Source organism: Lolium perenne, chromosome 3 (assembly GCF_019359855.2).
Source record: "Lolium perenne isolate Kyuss_39 chromosome 3, Kyuss_2.0, whole genome shotgun sequence".
Taxonomy (NCBI): domain Eukaryota; kingdom Viridiplantae; phylum Streptophyta; class Magnoliopsida; order Poales; family Poaceae; genus Lolium; species Lolium perenne.
In genome coordinates, this window is record NC_067246.2 from 148,359,531 (window position 1) to 148,373,080 (window position 13,550).

The following is a 13,550-nucleotide window of genomic DNA, read 5'->3' on the forward strand; positions in this document are numbered from 1 at the left end:
ATTTATTGATTCGACACAAGGGGAGACAAAGAATACTTGAAAGCCTTAACAGCGGAGTTGTCAATTCAGCTGCACCTGGAAACAGACTTGCTCGCAAGAGTTTATCAGTAGTAACAGTTTTATAGCAGTAGCAGTAGTGAAATAACAGCAGCAGAGTAACAGAGACAGCAGTAGTGATCATAGTAAACAGCAGGATTAAAATACTGTAGGCACGGGGACAGATAACGGGCGTTGCATGGATGAGAGAAACTCATGTAACAATCATAGCAGTGCATTTGCAGATAATAATAAAACGGTGCCCAAGTACAAAGCAATCAATAGGCATGTGTTCCATATATAGTCGTACGTGCTCGCAATGAGAAACTTGCACAACATCTTTTGTCCTACCAGCCGGTGGCAGCCGGGCCTCAAGGGAATCTACTGGATATTAAGGTACTCCTTTTAATAGAGTACCGGAGCAAAGCATTAACACTCCGTGAACGGTGAACACATGTGATCCTCACATCACTACCATCCCCTCCGGTTGTCCCGATTTCTGTCACTTCGGGGCCATTGGTTCCGGACAGCGACATGTGTATACAACTTGCAGGTAAGATCATAAAACAATGAATATCATGATGAAACAATAACATGTTCAGATCTGAGATCATGGCACTCGGACCCTAGTGACAAGCATTAAGCATAACAAGTTGCAACAATATCATCAAAGTACCAATTACGGACACTAGGCACTATGCCCTAACAATCTTATGCTATTACATGACCAATCTCATCCAATCCCTACCATCCCCTTCAGCCTACAGCGGGGGAATTACTCACACATGAATGGGGGAAACATGGCTGGTTGATGGAGAGGCGTCGGTGGTGATGATGGCGATGATCTCCTCCAATTCCCCGTCCCGGCGGAGTGCCAGAACGGAGACTTCTGGCTCCCGAGACGGAGTTTCGCGATGTGGCAGCGTTCTGGAGGGTTTCTGGCGACTTCGACTTCTTGGTCGCGATTTTTAGATCGAACCCTTTAAGTAGTCCAGAGGAGGGCATCGGAGGCCGGCTGAGGGGGCCACACGCTAGGGCCGCGCGCCCCCCTCCTGGGTCGCGCCGCCCTAGGGTGTGGGGCCCTCGGGCCTCCACCTGACTTGCCCTTCTGGCTCCGTGAGTCTTCTGAAAAAATAGGACCTTTCGCATAAATTCCGAGGATTTTCCTGAAAGTTGGATTTCTGCACAAAAACGAGACACCAGAACAGTTCTGCTGAAAACAGCGTTAGTCCGTGTTAGTTGCATCCAAAATACACAAATTAGAGGCAAAACAATAGCAAAAGTGTTCGGGAAAGTAGATACGTTTTGGACGTATCAGGGAGTCGAGGGACAAAGATAGCATCGATTCATTGTCTCACGCAACCCTAGTTTTTACATCGTCGAGTACTTTTCGGCGGAAACCTTCGAGATCTACTTGCCCTCTACTTCCGACTAAAACCCTACTCTACAATCTGTAGGCATTGATAAGTTAATCCCTTGTTAATTGGCGCCGTCTATGGGATATAGAGGTGTCAAGGATCTGATCTCGATGGCACGTTCAAGATCGTCGACTTCGTCAACTGCAAGAAACGCGATGGACAGAGGTAAACAGATCGAAACTGGTGTTATCACCAGATTTTGGACAAATCCATAGGCGGGCCGTAAGAGAGATGGGCTTGGGAGACTACACGTGGAAGATCTCTGAAGCGGCCTTGCATGGAGAATTTGGGCTAGTTTGCCCGTGTATCTTTAATCATAGTAGATTATATCTTAGATCAAGATTTAGAGTTTGTATCGCACACGGTGGGATATTCCCACGTTAGAAAGTCCCCTGGACTATAAATATGTATCTAGGGTTTATGGAATAAACAACAACTCACGTTCAACCCAAAACAAACCAATCTCGGCGCATCGCCAACTCCTTCATCTCGAGGGTTTCAATCAGGTAAGCGACATGCTGCCTAGATCGCATCTTGCGATCTAGGCAGCACAAGCTCCACGTTGTTCACGCGTTGCTCGTACTGAAGCGTCTTTGATGGCGAGCAACGTAGTTATCATAGATGTGTTAGGGTTAGCATAGTTCTTCGTATAACATGCTTACGTAGTGCAACCCTTGCATGTCTAGCCGCCCTCACGCCTATCTCAGGTGTGGGGGCGGCACCCTGCTTGTTCATCATCTAGTAGATCTGATCCGTTACGATTGCTCCTTGTTCTGCAAGGATTAGTTTAATATCTGCAATAGTTAGGCCTTACAAAGGGGGGGAGGATCCAGCGGCACGTAGGGTGGCGTTCGCAAGTCCTAAACAGGATGTTCCGAGGATCAACGTCATGTTGGTTTTTAGGCCTTGTTTAGGATCGGCTTATGAGCTCCGTGCGTGGCCGCGAGGCCCAACCTGGAGTAGGATGATCCGATTATGCGGTGAAAACCCTAAATCGTCGTAGATCTCATTAGCTATATCTTGATCAAGCAGGATCACCAAGTATTCGTGCACCCCGTACGAATCATGGGTGGATCGGCTCTTTGAGCCGATTCACAGGATAACCTGAGAGCCGATCGAGGCTCGTATTTAATGTTTACGTGTATGCCATGCAGGAACTAAGCGAGGCATCCCCATCACCTTCCTGACCAGGTATAGGTCAGGTGGCACGCCCTGCACTTCGCATCGCCGCGTGTGACCGTAAGAGCATTGCGGGCCGTCGCTCGGAGGGGTCTCAGCCAGCCGCAGCTCTAGGCTCTTCCCGGCTCTACTAGTGTTGACAGGCCGCTGCCCGCCGGTGGGTTTTGGCAGTCAACACATTCTGGCACGCCCGGTGGGACAATCGTCTACATCGACCACATCGCCATCTACATCTGAGATGGCGGCGGACGGCACGCCAGTCACCTACGAGGAGCTGCCTGCCGAGCTCAAGAAGAAATATGACGAGATCAAGGTCACCCTCGAAGCCGACCTCATCGGCTCTTTTCAGAGAACCCGTTCCCATGGCATCAGATGGAAGGGATTCTCACCGCAAGGTGCACTCGATGGGATAGATCTCTCTGCCCCGTCGGAGGAACGCACCAGGGGCCTACGGCAGGAGATCAACTACTTGGTGGCTCACTCACTACACCGCCACTCTGAAAACTTGGTCAACGTGTTGGAGCGTCTCGCTCTGCGCGTGATCCAGGAGATCATGAGCCACCAGTACTCGCCGTCAGGACCAGCTCTCGGGATGCATCAAGGAGAGTTGCCGCTCCAGTCCCGTCCACCGCTGCCATATGCGTTGGCAGCACCACCTGAAGTGCCGGCTACACCGGCATTCGTCGTCTACAAGATTGGTGGTGACCCTAGTGACTACCAGTTCTTGACTGAGGCGCCTAAGGAGATCCCTCAAGGATACGCGTGCACGTATGTGCCAGATTGTGGCAACTGGCCACTCTCAAACCAGGCCACAACGTCAGGGACTCCGGCGCAAACAGGAGGAACGTCAGCAACAGAGCTTGAGAAGCAGACGTGGCTAACTAAGTACGCCACCCCGACGAAACTCCAGAGCCCAGCTCCTGCAGTTGGCTCAGAGCTGGGAAAGTAAACATGGCTGGCTAAGTATGCCACCCCGGTGAATCTTCAGAGTGCAACTTCTGCAGCCAGCACAGCGGATCAGATCAGTACCATACTGAGAGACCAGTTCGGCATGGTGCCGAAAAGAAGGGCAATCGGCTATTCCAAGCCGTACCCCGACGAGTACGAGATGATCCCGCTGCCACCTAAATATCGGCTCCCTGACTTCTCCAAATTCAGTGGATCAGATGGCTCCAGCTCCATCGAGCACGTCGGCCGATATTTGGCGCAACTAGGACCGGCTTCAGTGTCGGATCAGCTACGCGTGAGGCTCTTTTCACAGTCCCTCACGGGATCGGCTTTTGGATGGTACACCTCTTTGCCAGCAAACTCCATCCAGTCTTGGAAGCAATTGGAAGAACAGTTCCATATGCAATACCATTCAGGAGCTTCCGAGTCTAGTATTGCCGATCTAGCACAACTACGTCAGAAGCGCGGAGAAACGGTGACAGAATACATCCAGCGCTTCAGGAATCTTAGGAACCGATGTTATTCGGTTCGTATAACTGAAAAGGAAGCAGTCGAGTTGGCAGTAGCTGGCCTTGCAACACGGCTCAAGGACATGGCCTCCCAAGCAGATTATCCCTCGGGCGCACATGGTTCGAAACTATCGGCATATGAACAGCGCCACGGACTGTACCAAGACAAGTTCAAGCGTGCGATAGTCATGGTCGATACAGAGGAAGGTGAAGTGCTGCGGGAGACCAAGAAGTAGCGGTGGCTGAGTGGACTCGGGAGGAACCCCGTGTCCTGCAAATGGGTAAAGCCACCAGGGCCGCCCAGGGGATTTGATTTTGACGTGACCAAGACTGAACAAATCTTCGACCTCCTGCTCAAGGAGAAACAGTTGACGATTCCTGAAGGTCTCAAGTTCCCCACGGCGCAAGAGCTGAACGGAAAGCCATACTGCAAATTCCACAACTCGCTCTCCCATGCCACCAACGACCGGGGTGTGGCGTCAGCACATCCAAGCGGCGATAGAGAAGGGGCGTCTAATTTTCAACCAGTACGCCATGAAGGTCGACACCCAACCCTTCCCCGCCGTTAACATGGTGGAAGTCACCTACCCTGAGGGTTGCCAGCCAGGTCCCACGTTCAGCATCAACATGGTAGGACCTGGGAACCACTCTGGCAAAGATGGAGATGAGGGCAGCTGCTCTCATAGCAAGGACACAGAGGAGGCCGCTCCACGCGATCGGCTCCATCATGATGGCAAGCGCTACGACACAGAAGGAGAAGTGAAGAACATAAGATATCAACGACCTCTCTCTGATCACCTCCTCAACAAATATGTGAGTCAGTATGACCAACGCCGACGGTCCAACTATGATGATGAAGGAGATCGTCTGGCTAGAGAAGCCAGAAGACATCGTCGGCAGGATCGCGATGAGGAGGAGCACGAGCGCCGTGCCACGGACACATCAAGGGAGCAGGATGACAACGCCAGACACTGGGACTGCCCTTTCTTCAGGCACTGCTGGGATTCAGGAATGAGCCGATTGCCCACAATCGGCAATTGCCCAGAATGCAACAAGAAGAAGAAGGAGGCAGTCAACGTGTCTGTGTTCAAGCGCTTAGGGCCTCTCCCGCCACAGAGCAAACGTGCTGAGTCACCTCGTTGGGCAGATCTTGAGGATTCCGAAGACGAGGGACTAGAAGAAGGAGAAGACAGGTACCACCGTCCAAGGTGGTGCCCTGACGGACTCAGCCGTTCACAAAAACGCAGGGTTCAGCGGTTGCGCGGCCTGGAGGAAGCCGAAAGGTTATACTTGCACACGCTAAGGAAGGCACGACCTGATCTGGCTGCAAAGGTTCAGCGAGCCCTGGATGAAGAGGGTCGTCCACGGAGAATGGAGTGGCGTCCCAAGCAAAAGAAAGCCGATGATGAAACATCGGCTGGCACAAACATGGTGCTCGTCTTGCCGACAGAGTTTAGTGCTCCACGATTATACGATGCACTCAAGGTGGATGACAGCAGGCGCATCAAGTCAGAGGTTGGGTGGGTTTTATCCAGCCTAACCGAGTAGCAAGATTAAACCAATGAGCAAACAAGGAGAGGCTGATCCCTGGGATCGGCCCCAAAAATCTATGAAGGGACATTGCAGAACCTTCAGTCAACGCTTCAACGGATATGGAGGCCGATTCCAGCAATCGGCCAAAATTATCCTCACCACATGTTCTGTTTGTGTTCGTCCTTAGTCCTATCAGGAGCCGACGCACAAGTTGCAGAGCCGATATCTGCCGTTCCCTGACAGATTCGGCTCGGGGGGCACCTAATCAGATGGACATGTGCAGTAAACATGTGTGCAGTAAAATACTGGGGGCCGATAGGAAAAAATCGGCCAATAACAAAAAATCTTAACAAAAATACTGGGGGCCGATAGGAAAAAATCGGCCAATAACAAAAAATCTTAACAAAGCCGAGGCGCGGCCATCGACTCTAGTACAGACCAAGACCAAGACCAAGACCTACTGGCTATCGCAAGATGTGCTCAAGGCTCACGTTTTCGCTAGGATGGTTTTCAGTTTGGTGTTTCATCTACAACATCGGCGTTCAGTGGAGGGGAGCTGATTAATGACATGTGCATCCTCGCTGGTATTCTCGCCTTGATTAAGGCTTGGGGGCGGCTCACCCTAGAAAGATCTTTGCCCTGAAAAGCCGATCTGGTCAGAATCGGCTGATTCTGTGTTCTAACTGAGAAGCCAGTGGCAGCTCGCCCCGAAAGTTCTTGGCCCTAGGGACCCAATTTGGTTGGGATCGGCTGGTTCTACATCACAGTTACCCTGAAGAATGGTGCTTTTGTTATAGGAGTGCCAGTCTCACCGTCCAAGCTGATTCAGCGACAGTCCCAGGGTCCTTTTGAAGCTTATCAGGGACCAATGCGTTGCCAACAGTCATTAAGCTTTGTTTGAGTTGACAGCCGACGAAGTCAGAAGAGGTGAGGCTCGGGGGGCAGCAGGCTTGGTGGATGCTCTATTCAGGAGCTAATGGGGATACCATCGGCTAGACCTTCGTGGCGACCTTCTTCACAAAATGATGAGCGTTCAAGGAAGAATAGTTGGTCTGGTGGGAAGAATTCAAAGGCGTTCCGGAAGACTCTATTTTGCCTACCAGATCTCAAGATCATCAGTGAAGAATCGATGGATAGTAAAATGTGGAGGCCGGTACACGAAATCGGCCAGTAAAAAAGTTTTTGAAACAGCCGCTGCACAGACATCGACTTTAGAGTTGCGAATGTTGTGGTCAGATATCGAGTTGCAGTCTGAATCGAGGAGTGTTTGCTTGGATATCTGTCCGATTTGGGATTTAAGTTCGGCCTTATGGGCGTGTGAGGGTGAAAAGCCGATACGTTGCTATCGGTTCTTGGTGCATTGACCTGTTTTGGCAGTCGGAGGATTTGATATTGAACAAATGGAGAATCACATTGGAAGAACAATTTTCATTGATTCGAAGAGGGATTTTTACAAGGAAGAGCCGATGGCTCTCAAAAGATCATCCGATGCCTAATGCACTACTACTACTAGCCCTATGCTACTCCCCGATCTAAGGGCCGTCGCCGCCCTCGTCGTCGCCATCGTGGCTGCCGTCGGCGCTGCTGCCGGTGGGCTCCTCGTCGCTGCTGATGAAGCCGCCGGTAGGGGTTTCATCTTCCTCGTCATCGTCGTCGTCATCCTACCAGGCCCAGCCACGGAAGCGCTTGGCCGGCGGGTATCCCGCGGAGGAGGAGTCGTCTTCCGACTCCTCCGCCTCTTCTTCCTCCTCGTCGGAGGAGAGGACTGCCTCCCATGGGAAGAGGTCGTCGTCGCCCGCCGGTACCAGCTCCCCGTCGACGAGGAACTGGAGGTCCTCCTCCCCTTCGGTGAGGGGTTCGTCGTCTTCCGATTCGAGGGAGAAGTCCCAGTCCCGCGCGTCCCAATACTCTGGGGCGCGGGCCTCGTAGATGGCCATCAGATTGACCTCCTGCTCGGGCTCGCTGGAGGAGGAGGACTGGAAGGACAGGCTGGAGGAGGAAGAGGAATCCATGGCGGGCCGAGAAGGGTTTTTTGTTTGCCGAAGGCTACTGCGGAACAGGAGGATGGAGAAGCAAACCGCTCGACGCGGTTAAAAATAAAGGGGACGGGGAAGTTTAATGCTGTGGTGATTTTCGAGGAGGTGGTGCCAAAACTGTCAAATCGTGCAGAGAAGTTGGGAAGGTAAATTGTCATGATGAAAACTGCTGCGACGGTTTTGCTCTGCCACGACATGACCCGACGAAAGAGAAGCGTAATGATTTTGGAAATGTCATTTCCAAAACCAGGGGGGCATGTGTTATCACCAGATTTTGGACAAATCCATAGGCGGGCCGTAAGAGAGATGGGCTTGGGAGACTACACGTGGAAGATCTCTGAAGCGGCCTTGCACGGAGAATTTGGGCTAGTTTGCCCGTGTATCTTTAATTATAGTAGATTATATCTTAGATCAAGATTTAGAGTTTGTATCGCACACGGTGGGATATTCCCACGTTAGAAAGTCCCCTGGACTATAAATATGTATCTAGGGTTTATGGAATAAACAACAACTCACGTTCAACCCAAAACAAACCAATCTCGGCGCATCGCCAACTCCTTCATCTCGAGGGTTTCAATCAGGTAAGCGACATGCTGCCTAGATCGCATCTTGCGATCTAGGCAGCACAAGCTCCACGTTGTTCACGCGTTGCTCGTACTGAAGCGTCTTTGATGGCGAGCAACGTAGTTATCATAGATGTGTTAGGGTTAGCATAGTTCTTCGTATAACATGCTTACGTAGTGCAACCCTTGCATGTCTAGCCGCCCTCACGCCTATCTCAGGTGTGGGGGCGGCACCCTGCTTGTTCATCATCTAGTAGATCTGATCCGTTACGATTGCTCCTTGTTCTGCAAGGATTAGTTTAATATCTGCAATAGTTAGGCCTTACAAAGGGGGGGAGGATCCAGCGGCACGTAGGGTGGCGTTCGCAAGTCCTAAACAGGATGTTCCGAGGATCAACGTCATGTTGGTTTTTAGGCCTTGTTTAGGATCGGCTTATGAGCTCCGTGCGTGGCCGCGAGGCCCAACCTGGAGTAGGATGATCCGATTATGCGGTGAAAACCCTAAATCGTCGTAGATCTCATTAGCTATATCTTGATCAAGCAGGATCACCAAGTATTCGTGCACCCCGTACGAATCATGGGTGGATCGGCTCTTTGAGCCGATTCACAGGATAACCTGAGAGCCGATCGAGGCTCGTATTTAATGTTTACGTGTATGCCATGCAGGAACTAAGCGAGGCATCCCCATCACCTTCCTGACCAGGTATAGGTCAGGTGGCACGCCCTTGCACTTCGCATCGCCGCGTGTGACCAGAAGAGCATTGCGGGCCGTCGCTCGGAGGGGTCTCAGCCAGCCGCAGCTCTAGGCTCTTCCCGGCTCTACTAGTGTTGACAGGCCGCTGCCCGCCGGTGGGTTTTGGCAGTCAACAACTGGTCTAGTTGATTTTGTTCCTCACCCGCCCTCCCGTTTGGATGCATATGCGTATCTGGAGGAGCCCATGGAGATGACGTTCGGAAAGTTCCACTTCCGCGTCGAGAAAGAAGGAGCGTATCGTCTCGAAGTTCCGATCTCGTCGGGATTATCAGCGGTCGATCCCAATTTTTCGAGTTCAACATCGTCAATCGAGTCAGGCGAAGCGAGGAGATTTCATCGCCACGCTTCATCAGCACTATGGCAAGTGAAAAACTCGCCAAGATCTTCAGCGACATGTCTTTCGAGTCATCTGCGGACTCCGATATAAGCGATGACTCGAGCAGCATCGACAGCTTCAACTTCATTGACAGATCCACTATTGTTGGAGAGGTCTTCACCAATCTCTATGATGGTGTCACCAAACCCAACAAGGTTCAGTATCCAAAATATCATTAGATTTATGCCATCGGAGAACCAAGTCGCGATCGGGAGGAAACATCAGAGGCTTTCGACGATGTGGGAAATCCATACGTCGATCCCGCTGACCTTAGGCGAGGTTTAGGCACTAAATATGTCGGGCCTACACCGCGTTTAAGGGTTCAACTTCCACAAGAAGCGTGGGATAGAGCCGCAAGAGCTATGGATGGTACAGAACCAATGACTACAACTGCTACGTCGGAAGAATTGCAAGCGTACCAATATAGACTCGCCCGCGTTGGAAGAGAATTGGAAAAACAGACAGCTGCTCTGAATAGAAGAAGGGAGGCAGCTTCCGTGTCAAGCAGGCGAAGGGCGGAGTTAAGCCGACATTCAGGAACTTCGGGCGATAGTCACAGAGAAGCTCGAAATAGAGCAAGATCTCGGCTGCAAAACATACCTGAGGCTGACAGAGAAAATCTGGTTCAAAACCTCGACATGTCCTTTATGTCGATAGACACGAGGGGGAATATTATCCCTAAGACACCGGAAGCTGGTTATATGGTGACACAAGCCTTCATCCTCGCATCCAAGCCACCTCCCGGAGATCCAAGAGAAGAATTGTACAATATGGCCATGGCAGGAGTCGGAGCCATGGGAACGGCGTTCGTAAATTCACCTCCCGAAGAAGCAACAAGGCAAAATAGTCCACGACCTACTGCAGCAGCACCAGGTCCCGAGAGAACAAGTGGAGCAAGAGACACAGCAACACAAGCACGGGTGGACAGAGCACGACAAAATAGAAGGGAACATCGGCATTCCCCAGAGATAGATGATGAGGATATGTGTGGGCTGCCGTGCTTTACAAGGAGGGTCCGGAAAACTCGAGTTCCTTCAGGGTTTAAATTACCCGATAATTTCAAAAAATTCGACGGCCTGCAAGATCCCGAGGATTGGCTAGTTGATTATCTCGAGACGGTGAAGCTGATAGGAGGAACCAGAGCAACAGCCATGCAGAGCATTCAAGTACATCTGAGCGGAGCCGCGCGATCTTGGATAAATAAGCTTTCGCCAGGTTCCATCGACAGCTGGGACAATTTTGAGGACGTGTTCATCAAGAATTTCCGATCCACCTGCAAAAAACCCGCATCACTAGAAGAGTTGAGATCGTGTCGACAAAAGCATGATGAATCAATGAGAAAGTACATCCAAAGGTGGAACACATTAAAAACTCGGCAGAGAACATATCTGATGAGAGAGCGATAGATGCGTTCGTAGCAGGAATTCGACGAGGAGACTTTGTCGAAGACTTGGGGAGAACCAACCCAAGGACAGTATCAGCATTGATGGAGATAGCAAACAGGTGGGCAAATGGAGAGGATGCTTTTCACAATAAACATCATAGGTCGCCTGAAGAGGACCGCAGTCGAAATTTCCAAAATAGACGACGATTTCCTCGGCAGTTCTCGAGTTATGATGCTCCTGGCCAAATATCGGCTGGTTTCCGAGGAAATACTGGAGGAAGCAATAGAGATGAATATCAAAGGAGTAGCGAGCAGCGAGGCGACAATAGAGATGACTCCCAAAATAACAGGCAAAATAGTGGACAAAGGTTCCAGAGACTTTCGTGTCTCCCGAGGATATGATGAACGGGCCGTGTCAGATGCATTTTTATCTCGACAATAATGGGAAGAGACAGTCAGGACATCTGCAGAAGGACTGTCGAAATTTTCAAGCAATGTTGAGGTTTGCGGTGCAAGCCAATGCTCAAGCAACAAATAGAAATCCCCAAGGGCCCAGGAGTGAGATCCACTTGCCACCTCCTCCCGCAATTATGGACGAAAATCGGCACCAGCTCAGAATAGCAGCAGCACCACACCCACCTCCATATGTCGATCCCAATTCCAACGGTGCGGTCTAGATGATTCAGAAGGCTAGGCCGTCCAATAGAGCTCAGAAAGTAATCTCGCGACAAGTGTTCATGGCAGAAAAGATGCCTCCACCAACGATTGAGTACCTAAATTGGTCGGGATAGGACATTGGCTTCACAATAGCGGATCATCCGCAGCAAGTTCCTCAATCAGGGCAGTCAGCACTTATCTTACCAGCAGTGATTGCAGGGTTCGATGTATCTCGAGTTTTCATAGATGGCGGCAGCAGTCTAAACCTTATGTACGCAGATACACTAAGGAAGATGAACATATCCCTAGCAAATCTGAAACCAACTGACACACGTTTCCATGCTATCACGCCAGAGAAGCCAATTTACCCGTTGGGGAAGATCAATCTCGATGTTCAGTTTGGGACCCGAGAAAATTACAGAATAGAAAGGCTGGAGTTTGAAGTCGTGGATTTCCCGTCGCAATATCACGCCTTATTGGGACGACCAGCGTATGCCAGGTTTATGGCGGTACCACACTACACGTACCTGTTGTGGAGGTTACCTGGACCTAAAGGACCAATTACAGTCAAAGGAAGCTTTGCGTTAGCCGATAAATGCGACAAAGATTTTCATCGACTGTCAGAAACTTTCGGGATGCAAGCAGAATACATGGCGTCAAGGCTCACGACTAATTATGATGTGTTGCCAGATGTAGGGAGGCCTCTTAGGGAGCCAACCTTTAACACTACCAAAGATTCCAAGGAGGTGCAATTTCACCCTACAGATCCAGAGAAAACGACATCCATTGCAACAGACATGGACCTCGCATAGGAAAGCGCGCTCGGCGAGTTCCTCCATGAGCACTGGAAAATCTTCGCATGGTGCCCAGCCGACATGCCAGGAGTACCCAGGGAATTTGCCGAGCACCACCAAAACTTGGATCCAATAGCGAGACCAATTAAACAACCTTTGCGGCGTTTCTCGGAACCAAACCGCAAAGCTATGCTGTCAGAAATTGATCGACTCAGAGAAGCTGGTTTTATCAAAGAGCTGCATACAGAGGCCACGTGGGTAGCTAACCCAGTGCTGGTCCCGAAGAAAAACACGAAAGTCCTTCGCATGTGTGTCGACTTTACGTGTCTCAACAAACATTGTCCAAAGGATCACTTTCCCCTCCCAAGGATCGACCAAATCATCGACTCCACGGCAGGATGTGAACGTCTTTCCTTCCTGGACGCATATTCTGGTTATAACCAGATCAGATTAAAAGAAGAGGATGAGGTCAAGACAACGTTCATTACACCTTATGGCGTGTTTTGCTACAAAACAATGCCTTTTGGTCTGAAAAACGCGGGAGCAACGTATCAGCGGATGATGCAGAAGTGCTTAGCAACACAGATTGGAAAAAATGTACAAGTGTACATTGACGATGTTGTCATAACATCAAAAAAGGGGACACCATTGATCGAGGATTTAAAAGAAACCTTCGACAATCTTGACAAGTTCTTCCTCAAGCTGAACCCGACGAAATGCTCTTTCGGCGTTCCTGCGGGAGAACTTCTCGGGTTCCTAGTCTCAGCAAGAGGGATCGAGGCTAATCCAGAAAAAAATTCAAGCTATCGTAACAATGAGATAGCCAACAAAGTTGAATGAAATACAACAGCTAACTGGGCGAGTCGCAGCTTTAAGCAGATTCGTCGCCAGACTGGAAGAAAAGGCGCTGCCATTCTATGCCCTGATCAAACAAGGAGAGAAGTTTCAATGGAACGAAGAGGCAGATAGAGCTTTCGAGGACCTCAAGCGCACAATTTTGACACCGCCAATCTTGGTGGCGCCTAAGGAGAAGGAACCCCTCTTGTTATACATTGCAGCCGCACCTCAGGTGGTCAGCACAGCGCTTGTAGTCGAAAGAGAGGAAGAAGGAAAACTCCATGGAGTACAGAGGCCGGTATATTTCATCAGTGAAGTTTTATCGCCTTCAAAACAGCGATATCCGCAGTACCAGAAGCTAGCATATGGAGTGTTTACGACCGCAAGAACATTGCAGCACTATTTTTTGGCGCATCCGATAATAGTGGTCAACGAGGTGCCTTTATCCAATATACTAAACAATCCAGAGGCTACGGGTCGTGTCTCCCTTTGGGGAATAGAGCTTTCTCCTCGGGACATCACGTAT

General features: G+C 50.4%; 1 protein-coding gene across 1 annotated transcript in view; it reads left to right on the forward strand.

The window, feature by feature from the left end:
- The first annotated feature begins 3,504 nt into the window (after positions 1-3,504).
- Positions 3,505-13,550, forward strand: part of LOC127327154 (large ribosomal subunit protein uL23) — a 48,252-nt gene continuing 38,206 nt past the window's right edge. Inside the window, exon 1 of the mRNA XM_051353935.1 lies at positions 3,505-3,509. The gene's annotated coding sequence lies outside the window, so the exon portion shown is untranslated. The remainder of the gene's footprint in view (positions 3,510-13,550) is intronic.